Here is a 12395-nt window from a genome sequence, read left to right as displayed (position 1 = left end):
TGATATAAAGTTTTGTAATATTTTATTTCATTTTGAAATAAATATTATTCATTAAATAAATGTTATCTATTTAATTTAATGATTGTAATATTTGATTTCATTTTGATATATATATAAAATTATTCATTTTAAAAGAAAAAAATTACATAATTTTATACTTTTTTAGTCATATTCAAAAAAATATAAGTCATACATAATTAAATACCACCACGTGAAACCTAACCAAACAACTCATTAATCCTAACTAAAATACTCTAGTATACTTTTTCTTTTGTTTGTTTGTTTTTTTTTTGTTTTTTTATCTTTCATAAATAATCTATATATATAATACATCTATTGTTTATTTTTTGTAAAAAAAAAAAAAAAAAAAAGACCGGCCAAGCTAGGCCTGTGGCCTAGGCACTAATTTGAGTGGGCTTGAGCCAAGGCAGACTCTTCAACCTGTGGCTTGACTTGACCCAAAAAGAGACGGGAGCCTGCACAATCTAAAGGCGGGTCAGCCCAGCCCGAACCCAAGTGGGTTGGGGCAGATCCAAATTACACCTCTTGCCCCTAGTTATTATTAATAGTTAAAAGAAGAAAATAAGTTGTTTTTTGGGTAAGTAATAAAAATAAGTTGCTCTCTGTGTTTTATAGTATTTTTCTTTCTCTTCCGTGTGGTTTTCCTATTGGGTGAAAATTTCTTCAAATCATATTGATCCACTTTTTATTTATGTAATATAACAGTTACATAAAAAAAATTATTATTTGGTCTGTAATTTTTAAAAATAATTTTTCAAAATTTTAATTCATATTTTTATATTTTAAATAATTTATCAAAATATTTTAATTTTTTTTTTACCATTTTAAATCTACTTAATCTTGATATACTTAAAAAAATATGTATAAAATTATTACAAATTTTTTAAAAAAATTTATTAAATATACCAAAATACAAAAATGTATTAAATTTTCATTTTTTTGTGTGTATTTTATATTTGGTTATTTTTTAAAAAAAAATTCATAAATATTATATCTTTTAAGTGTATTTATTTTAGGTGTATTTAAAAAATAAAAAAAACTTGTATAAAATATTAAAAAAAGAAGAGAAAATTGGTAAAACATTCATATCCAACTCTGGATGTAGAAGAGGTCCAATATATATATGTTTTCTTATTAGTTAAGGGCTTTCAATAATATTATTAGAAAAAATTTAGTTCGTCACAAAGAAATTTCTGAGAAATTAATATTTCTCTGTAACGAGCTGAAATTTAGATAAATTTCTCTGTAAAAATATTGAAAGGCCCTAACTACTATAAAAAATATTATATGTTGATCTTGTAAAATACTAATATGAGAGATCTTAAATAAAAAATTCTTAAAAATACGAAAAATAAAAATTTTATTTTAGAAAAAAAAGAAAGAAAGAGAAGAAGTGTAGATAAAACCAAACAAGGTTATTTTTTTAATTTTATTTTTTCAGATTGATCACCCTCACCCAATATGTTAGGTTATTGCGAACTCGATAAAAATTCAAACACCATCAGAAATTCCTTCAAGAAAAGATCACACTCTTTTATACAAGAATATCAATCATCATACAACACATATAACTAAGGTAATAGAAATACTCTTTTGGATCTAATTAGGATCAAAACAACAATTATAAAGGGGACCCGAACTTGATTGGTGATGTGGTAAGACAAGTTTGGGGAACCAAACTTTCTAAGGTGGGGATAACGTAACGACTCAGACATGCATTTGATTAATTAGTCATTTAATTGCATCTTTATGTGCTAATTGATTAAGTGTTTGTTGTGAAATCGTATGTCTAATGGTGTGAATTATAAGGATTTGAATTTATATATGTTGTTCATAAGAAGACCTGTTGAAATCATAAATTTCAACTGAAATTGAGGGCCTTAGAGGTGCTGGAGTGAATATTTAGGATCAGCATAATTTTTAGTACCTTTTGGCAAGTTTAATTAGAATTTGATTCGGAACCAAATAATTAGAATAAATTAATTGGAGTTAATGACAAGTGCTTAGCCTAAGTTTCTTGAGCCTATATAAGGCTAATGTTGCCTCTCCAACATTGTAGACACTTCATCATCTTTTTCTTGAAGACAAAAACGTAAAGAGAGAGGGAGAGAGAGAGAGAGCTTCATATAGGAAAAAGAAGGAGAACACCTTAGAGGCTTAGAAACTTGGGGAAATTGAAAGGGAAAGTCAAGAATTTAGCTCAAGGTATGTATAAATTAACTAAAACTTGTGGAATACCTCTTCAATTGGTTAAAATCAAGACTCAAAATGGAGATTTCACATTCAATGAGTTAGGGTTTTGAGTTTAACATGGATATGCATATCTATGAGCATAAAAGAGCAAAATTATAGGAAATAACTCAAGATCTTGACATACATGGCATGAGTTCATGAAATTCTTATTCATACACTTATTCTCTTGCATGGTTCTTGAGATATAAAGAGAAAACTCCATAGCTTTTGAGGATTGGAACTCAAAAGTGCTTGTGTTATGATTTTACACATCAATTCAAGGTTTTGATCCTTTACATGGAAAATTGAGTTTTGATTTGAAGTTATGAGTTTTGTTTCATGAAAGATATGTTTAATTCAACATGTTTTAAGAGTTTTAGGCTTTGAATTGCATGAAAATAAAGTTGAGAGTACAAAAGTTGAGCTTCAAAATGTGAAGCAGATTTTTGGATTTTACTCCACCCAGATTGCTCGAGCGGCCTGGGCCATTGCACGAGCGGCCAAGCTTTCCCTGCACCAAGTTGCATTCTGCTTACCTACCGCATGGCCAAGCCACCACATGAGTGGCCCAGGCCGCTGCATATGCGGTCAGCAGGGCAGGCTCAGTTTTGTTTTCTTCTCGTATTTCTGACTTCCGGGCCTTTATTTGCATGGTTTTCAAGTGTTTTTCATATGTGTTTGCATTGTACGAACACTAGAAATTGAAGAAAGAATAGGAAGAACCGAGCAAATAAGTAACGAATGAACCGGCTGAACAAATTGAATGAAATGTGTTTTGTTGTGCTTGGTTATGTTTCTGTAGGTTGACTTGTCAAGGATTATCATATGACCAAACACTGTGAGTAACGTTACTATAAAGATATGTTTATATGAATTATATTCGAAATGCTATTTGATAAGTTATGTTTTTTGAAATGTTATTTTGCTTAAGTGAACAAATATCTGATTTGAATTCTATCATGGCATCCAAAGACTGTCCCAAGTCATGAGGGACAGCATGTTGATGTGAGTCCATGACATACATGTGAATACGAGATCACTTGACTAAGTGGTGTTATGTTTGACAATCAGTGTCCGGGACCGATTACTCTAGTCGGATGATGGTATGATATGTTCTGTTGGATGTACCATTATTATGTTCGGATATATGAATGATTTTATTATGATTTGTTTTACAAATATGATATATTTGGAATTCGTTCACTAACCTCTTTACTTTAATGTTATTCACTAGGCTTTAGCTCACTATGTGTATATATATATGTATATGTGAGCGACATGAAGAGCAAACCTAGAAGGAATCTTTTAGTCGAGCTACCATCTGTGAGATTTTGGTGCCTCTGAGTTGAGGCTAGGTCAAGAAGACCGTTGTCAAGTTTTGTAATATTTTATTTCATTTTGAAATAAAAATTATTTATTAAATAAACGTTATCTATTTAATTTAATGATTGTTATATTTCATTTCATTTTGATATATATAAAATTATTCATTTTAAAAGAAAAAAATTATATAATTTCATACCTTTTTAGTCATAACTAAAAAAATATAAGTCATACATAATTAAATACCACCACATGAAACCTAACCAAACAACTCATTAATCCTAACTAAAATACTCTAGTATACTTTTTCTTTTGTTTGTTTGGTTTTTTTGTTTTTTTGTTTTTTATCTTTCATAAATAATCTATATATATAATATATCTATTGTTTATTTTTTGTTAAAAAAATAAAAAAGACCGACCAAGCTAGGCCTATGGCCTAGGCACTAATTTGAGTGGGCTTGAGCCAGGGCAAACTCTTCGACCCATGGCTCGACCTGACCCAGAAAAAGACGGGAGCCTGGACAATCTAAAGGCAGGTCGGCCCAGCCCGAACCCAAGTGGGTCGGGGCAGGACCCAAATTACCCCACTTGCCCCTAGTTTTTATTAATAGTTAAAAGAAGAAAATAAGTTGTTTTTTGGGTAAGTAATAAAAATAAGTTGCTCTCTGTGTTTTATAGTATTTTTCTTTCTCTGCCGTGTGGTTTTCCTATTGGGTGAAAATTTCTTCAAACCATATTGATCCACTTTTTATTTATGGAATATAACAGTTACATAAAAAAAAATTATTATTTGGTCTGTAATTTTTAAAAATAATTTTTCAAGTTTTTAATTCATATTTTTATATTTTAAATAATTTATCAAAATATTTTAATTATTTTTTTTACCTTTTTAAATCTACTTAATCTTAATATACTTTAATTAATATGTATAAAATTATTACAATTTTTTTAAAAAATTTATTAAATATACCGAAATACAAAAATATACTAAATTTTCATTTTTTTGTGTTTTTTTTTGTGTGTATTTTATATTTGGTGATTTTTTTAAAAAAAAATCATAAATATTATATCTTTTAAGTGTATTTATTTGGGAAAATCGGTCTAGGGTCCCTCTTCCACTTTTCGTAATGGAAGAGATCCACAAAATTATTTTTTGATGTCTAAGGTCCCTAAACATATATCAGATGAAAGTTTTACTGGCTCATCTCTTTCCACTCACTGAAAGACCTCTCGATCGTCTTCAACACTGGACAATTCGATTTACACAAACTCAATTGGACCGATTTAATGATCGGAAACTCCGAAACCAAACTTCAATTAGAAACCCTAGGTTTGTCCGGGATTCAACACTGCGATTACGGCCTCAGTTGGCTCTGGAGGAGTTGTAAACAGCTCAAGAAACTCCAATTACGAAGCTGCTATGCAATCGACGATGAATCATCACTCTCATCGTTCGTCGAATGCTTAATTGGTCTCCAAGAAGTGGAATTGTGGACATGTAGGGCGATAATCAACGAGGTTCCTCTTCCTCCTCCTCTTTCATACACTTTCTCATTCTAGGGTTTCAAGTTCTTGAACCCCTTTAATTTCATTTTAATTCATCATCCCCTGTTTTCCCTACTATTCCGTCAAGCTTTTACAGTCTATTTCATACACTTTCCCTACTCTTCTGTCCCTAATGCTTTAGATTTGCACCTTACAATGAACAAGTGTGATGATCAATCTGGGAAGCAAGATGCAAAAGAACAAGAAATGGAAGAGGAATTTCTCTGTGAAGTCCAGAGAAAATTCGACCAGAGAAATTCTCTGTGAAATGTGAAGTTCAGAGAAAATTGGACCAGAGAAATTCTCTGTGAAATGTGAAGTTCAGAGAAAATTGGACCAGAGAAAATCTCTGTAAACTAGAATTTCTCTGTGAAGTCCAGAGAAAATTCGTCTAGAGTCTCTAGATCGAATTTTCTCTGACTAGTTGAGTCTAACTGATTCAATTTCCCCTTCTACAGCTTGTATTATATCTGTCAACTACACAAATGATGTGTTCTTGTATATGTGTGCTTTTGGTATTGTTGTTGTTTCTTGGTAATAAAGTTTGTGCAGCATTTGTGCTGTTTAGTTACTGATATAGAGGTTGATGAAGATGTCGAACAAGAAGATAAACCTGGAGTTCAAAACCTCAGCATCTCTGTGTTCTACAAGAGGCAAAGTAGTCAAGTAAAAGTCCTTTTCATCTCATTATTGCTCCGAGCCTTCACTTCCAACTCGGCCGAATCCAGTGACCGTGACGATAATTCGGGCTTAAGCATTAGCGATTGTATGGAAAAGTGCTGGAACAATTGCAGTTGTGTTGGGTTCACCACAAGCAATAGCAATGCTAGTCCAGAGAAATTCTCTGGGTTTCAAATTAAGCATTCCAGGTTGCAAATTGTGAATTGAATTTTTTTTTTTTTCATTTGAAGTTGAAACTAGAGAAATTCTCTGGTTTTTGAATTGAATTTTCTCTAGGTTGAAACCAGAGAAATTCTTTGATTTTTGAACTAAATTTTATTAGGGTTGGTCCAGAGAAATTCTTCCCAGAATTTCTCTGGACCAATTTTCTTTGTGACGTGAGATGATGACAATGGTCATGATTCGGCGCTGAAGAAGTTGCAGAACTCTCCCATTAATGGAAGACTGAAGCGGAAATATAAAGGCCACGAATTGTATACGAAACACAATGGTAGAAAGAATTTTGAATTTACAGCCAATACATTGTTTTTTCTTAGGAATTGGGAAGAACTTGCATCAAGTGATAAAAGGGAAGGGGAAACAAAAAAAAATCATTCGTAAACTTCTTCAAGATAAAAAAGACATTTCTTGATTATCAGTGCACAAACATTCACCAAAAATATGCATGGTGTATGTGTGGCTCCCTCTGCATAAAATTCTGAGAATAATTAGATTTTCCAGAGAAATTTGGACTGAAATTTCTCTGGATCAATTTTCTCTGGACTGAAATTTCTCTGCACTGAAATTTTTCTGCACTAATTTTCTCTGGACTGAAATTTCTCTGGACCAATTTTCTCTGGACTGAAATTTCTCTGGACCAATTTTCTCTGGACTGAAATTTCTCTGGATCAAGGTTGAGGGACCTTAGACATTATGAAAATATTGTTGATGGACCTTAGACATCATAAAATATTTGATGTCCTTTATGCTATAAAATCATAAGATCAAGGACCTTAAAAAAAAAAACCCCTATTTATTTTAGGTGTATTTAAAAAATAAAAAATTTGTATAAAATATTAAAAAAAGAAGAGAAAATTAGTAAAATATTCCTATCTAACTTTGGATAGTAAAAGAGGTCCAATATATATATGTTTTCTTATTAGTTAAGGTCTCTGAATAATATTATTAGAAAAAATTTAGTTCATCAGAGAGAAATTTATGACAAATTAAAATTTCTCTATAACGAGCTGAAATTTAGATAAATTTTTCTGTAAAAATATTGAAAGACCCCAACTACTATAAAAATATTATATGTTGATCTTGTAAAATACTAATATGAGAGATCTTAAATAAAAAATTCTTAAAAATACGAAAAATAAAAAATTTAGGGGTTGTTTGGAATGTATTAAACAAGTGCACTTTTTGAATTTTTGGGCTAAAAAGTTGAGGAAAAAAAATATGTTTGTTTGGCTTAACTTTTTGACTTTTTATGAAAAAATGTGTATTAAAAAATTATATAAATTAATGTGTAGGGAAAAATTAAGATTGAGAGTTGTGCAACCGTAATTTTTGACTTTTGGTAAATAGTGATAACTTTTTAATTCTTTGAGTAACTTTTTGACTTTTTAACTTTTTTTCAATTTGCCAAATTTAGCCTTAATTTAAAAAAAAAAAAAAGAAAAAAAAAAGAAGAAGGGTACATAAAACCAAACAAGGTTATTTTTTTTAATTTTATTTTTTCAGATTGATCACCCTCACCCAATATGTTAGGTTATTGCGAACTCGATAAAAATTCAAACACCATCAGAGATTCCTTCAAGAAAAGCTCACACTCTTTTATACAAGAATATCAATCATCATACAGCACATATAACTAAGGTAGTAGAAATACTCTTTTGGTTCTAATTGGGATCAAAACAACAATTACTATAAAGGTTTGTAGTACATGTACCAATTAATCTATGAATCCATCAATTCAAATATTCAAACACTTGATGAACTCTCATGAAGAAGAAGAAAGAGAAGAAGAACAATCGTCAATCGAACTCAAAATAAGAATGGCATAGCCGAGAAACCAGGCCTCGCCATCAACATCGAACCTCTCCTGCAAATCACCACCACACAATAGTTAATTCTTCATTCATCAATCATCAGATCCCAAAAAAAATAAATAAATAAATAAAATAAATAAATAAATTAAGAAAAATGCTTGGGAGCACTAATTAGTGCTCCCACTAATTAGGTGGCAGTGGGTCTCGCCATTAATGATGTGATGTTTTGATCTTGGAGTTGTATTTTTTTTTATTTTTTTTACTTTTTTAATGCATTAGTGCTATTAGTGGTGATATTTTTAGTGAGATGAATCATTGTTGATAAATTAAATTGTTACATGTAATTATCACAGTGGCTAGAAGATCTAGCGATGGCCGTGGATTTGGATTTTTCGGAGGCTTTTTTGTTTCTGTTTTCAGTCTTTTTGGTACCGAGATCCGAGACCACACTGTCCTCCGAAATCGCCGAAAGAGCCGGTTTCCGGTGCGCCGAGGGGTTTACTTTCATCGAGCGGCGGCGACTCCGAGAAGGCAGAGGCCGAGCCACCTCTTGCTGCGGCGGCGGAGTGGCGACGATGGCACCACAACACCACCGGAATTCTAAGAAAAACTTCATCAGATTCAGCTTTGAATGAATATTCTCTTTTTCTCTCTCTCTCTCTCTAGCACACAGTGAGTCAGATGGAATTTGCGTGACTGAACGACTGAGTCTTATATAGGGAGACCCTAGAGAGAAAGAGAGATGAAATTTTGTCAACGTGGAGTTTGTATATTGGTTTATGAATTTCCAAGTTAGGTTTTGTCCCTATCTAATGCGAATCCTAGTTGCTTTTAGTGAATAAAATAGGATGAATTACAAACACTCCTCAGATTTCATTAACATACGAATTACTTCTTATAATTGTGGGAATTATATTCTATTACTGCACTTTTTAATTTTATAATAAATCATTATTTTTATTAATAAATTATTAAGTTAATTAATAATTTTTAATAATGTTAAAAATATATTTCAATTAATAATTTAAGTAATTTTATTATTGTATAGTAGAGTAATTATAAATTTTATTTTTTAATTAATTCTGTTAAATAAAAAATTGTAATAAAAAGTATTTGTAATTTTTCAAATCACATGGGGCAATTTATATTTTAAACAAATTTTAAAGGTATATTTATAATTTATCCAATAAAATATTTATGTTTTGGCAATTTTTATTTTTTGGAAAACTTTTTAATTTTACCGTCTTTGGTGGAAGCCTAGCTAATTCAGGAACTTTTTTTATTTGTTAATATTTTTTTTTTCCTGTCTAATATTTTATCTCTTCTAGGGTGTTAAGGATTTGAAGACAATAAAATATTTATGTATTCGGCAATTTTTATTTTTTGGGAAACTTTTTAATTTTACCGTTTTTGTGGAAGCCTAGCTAATTCAGGAATTTTTTTTATTTGTTAATATTTCTTTTCCTATCTAATATTTTATCTCTTCTAGGGCGTTAAGGATTTAAAGATTATTGAGACAGGATTGGACTTCTTTCATATTATCATATCAATTTAAGAGATCATTTAGATTTTGTTAGATTTATTTTAATATCGATGGTAGTGATTTGAATTGTTTATTTTTTAAAATTTATTGAGTAAAATATTTATTTAAAAAATTAAAATAATTAGATATCGGTAACTATATGTTTCAATCATATTTGTTTTAAAAATCAAACGGTAAATATAACTTTTAAAATAACCATTCATTTTATATAATACAAATTTGATTCAAACACATAGCTATTGATATCCGATCATGTTTATTTTTTGCTTAACAAATCTTAAAAAATGAACGATTTAAATCACTAAAATCAGTTGTAAAATGAGTCTATCAAATCCAAATATTCTTTGAAATTGAGATAACTAACTTAAAAGAAGCTAAACTCATTAGGAAACAATTATCATAGCCGTTTGCTCTTTTTTCTTTCATCTTTTTTATTAATTACTTTTGGTATCATGTTTTGTTTTTATGTTTTAAAGGAGTTGGTATTATGTTGCTGAATTAGCAAGGATTTTGATAGCACTTGTCTTGTCTTGCTATTTTAGCTTAAGAGTTTAACATGCTTTAAAAAAAGAGATTATATGTTGTATATGGCCGTCCTCTAAACTAAAAAATTTACAAATAGTCAATAATAAAGTGCGAAGTTAGTATCTTTTGAGAATTATTTAATTTAATTAATTTTTAAATATTTTATAAAAAGTCGAGTAAAAAAAATAAAGAGAAGAGTCAATTTTTTTTTAGTAATTTTTTGACTTTTTAATTATTTTAGATTAGTACCGAACTTGCCCTCAATATTACATTTCTACTCTTTTTCTCTTCAATTGTAATGCCCCCAAATTACTTAAATTAAAACATTACTCAAAATATGATTAATTCGAAATCTTATCATGACCATAATGACATTATCTCAAAAAATCCTCTTTCCCACTGAACTAAGGTTTCAAAATACGAGTATCATGTTCATCTATTAAATACAAAAATAATAACATGGTTAAAAAAGTTAGATGATGAAATAAAATACCTTAATGACTTTCAATTAAACAATGCATGGCCTTGTACAACAAAATTGACTCATGGTCCCAAAACATATGCGCTCAGAGCTTTCACATATTATATCCACGAGCCATCGTATTCCATCAATAAAAGAGTTTCCCCATCATAGTCATTAAGATGGTTGCACATCACCAATTCCTAAAATTGTTAGATAGGAATGAGGTAGATGTCCAGTAGAAATACTTTTAATAAAATATCTAATTATTCAAAAATTCATATGGCATTATTATAACCAAAAATATTTTATTATTCAATACAAATTAGAGTTTAATCAACGAAAACTTACATGTTGTAATTCCCATAAAAAAAAGTCACAATTCAACACCAGGGGGTAAATATGCCATGAAGCCCCTAAAGAGAGTCCCAACACATACATATACATAGGTTTATATCAAAAAATATTTCCATATTTGTCGGCTATTAATGCAATAGGAGATGGACACCCAAAATCATTTGTTTTTTTACTTTTACCGACTACAATATAGTAGGACCAGTGGATACACCCAAAAATATTTTCCACATTCGGCTGGCAATAAGCTTAAGACAGGGCAATTGAGCCCCTAAACCTTTCCCGTGCGAGTACCACAACACACAACATTTACCAAAACATACTCCCTACCTGGACTTACATGCTATTTACTACCCCTCAAAATAATCTTTCCAAGGCTTCCAAATATTAATACACTCATAAGAATAAAAGTAATCTTTCACTATCTACGCAATTGAGATAAATACCAAGTAACAATTTTCAAAATCTCAAATCAAATCTCAAGAACATTCCAATTTCCCAATTCTCAATTCAACACTTCTCAAATATCATAATCAAATCACCAAAATTTTAAGGAATTAAAGACTAATTTCTTTTCATTACATTATCTTAAATTAAAAAAAAAAAATAGGGTTCTATCAAATTTGGGGCTTTTGCCCGTCCTTCATATCAAAGGCCATTTCTTATGTAAAATTTCCATAATCTAAGAAAATAAGAGAAATCTTGAGAAAATAATAAAGAAATTCCACTTCTTTGAAAAAAACTTGCATTTATAAACCCAAACATTCATCAATTCACAAATGTCATAACAATACCACATAATCATATTCAAATCAAAGAGACACAAGGTTACAAGTAATCCTAGTTCAAAAATCAAGACCGAGAAGCTAGATTATTGAAGAACTTTAAAATCCCAATCCAATCGATAGAAAGCTTTATCCTTACCGAAACTCCAACTTTTGCAAGCAATGGGGTTGTGAATTTGAGTAGAACGGAAGATTTCTAGAGAGATATGGCTAGGGTTTCGGAGTTAGAGAGAGAGGAGAGAAGAAAGGAAAAAAAAAGTGAAGAAAATGATATAAAAGTCACTTTTTAAGTAGCTGATATCGCGCAGACCGCTCGAGCGGTCTTTCCACCGCTTGAGCGATGAATGAGAACTCTCATTATCTCCGCTTGCAAAATGAGATACTGGGGACTCCCTCTTCTTCGCTCGAGAGACCACTTGACTGCTCGAGCAGTCCCTCGACCTGTTAGCTTCCATCGTTGACTTCTTATTGATCAACATCCCTTTCTCTCCCTTTCATTCATCTCTCTTCTAAACTCAGTTCTTGCCTCTCAATGTGTATACTGCAAGAATAATCTATTTTAAAAGACCCAAGAACAATTATTTAAACACCCAAAGATTATTATCAATGAGAATCTAAGTAGATTTTGTTTAGTTTTTTTTCTTCTAACCAGGAGTTCATCGTAGACAAGGAGCATTTGGAACTATTTCTTTTACTACTTCTGCAAAACTTATTACAATTTAAAATTTGTCTTCTCAAACAACTGATAATAGAAATTCCAAGAAGGAAAATGCCTGAGGCCTCGAATCTGCTTTGAATAACTCCTTTTTTCTTTTTCTTTTTTTTGCAAGGGTAGTTTATGTATAGGGATGTATTAAAAAATTAGACATTCTGCAAGTGAGTTGAGTTGGACTAAT

General features: G+C 30.5%; 1 long non-coding RNA gene across 1 annotated transcript; it reads right to left on the bottom strand.

Moving 5' to 3' along the window:
• Window positions 1–7591: 7591 nt before the first annotated feature.
• LOC145795286 (uncharacterized) lies at window positions 7592–8613 on the bottom strand. Its single transcript, XR_014335924.1, has 2 exons — window positions 8171–8613; window positions 7592–7885 (listed from the first exon to the last, which is right to left on the bottom strand). It is a non-coding gene; the product is annotated as an uncharacterized LOC145795286 (long non-coding RNA).
• Window positions 8614–12395: the final 3782 nt, after the last annotated feature.

This window comes from Camellia sinensis, chromosome 7, assembly GCF_055761805.1.
Source record: "Camellia sinensis isolate YWXY chromosome 7, ASM5576180v1, whole genome shotgun sequence".
Lineage (NCBI taxonomy): Eukaryota > Viridiplantae > Streptophyta > Magnoliopsida > Ericales > Theaceae > Camellia > Camellia sinensis.
Note: the sequence above shows the minus strand (reverse complement) of the source record. Positions and strands in the feature narration are given on the sequence as shown.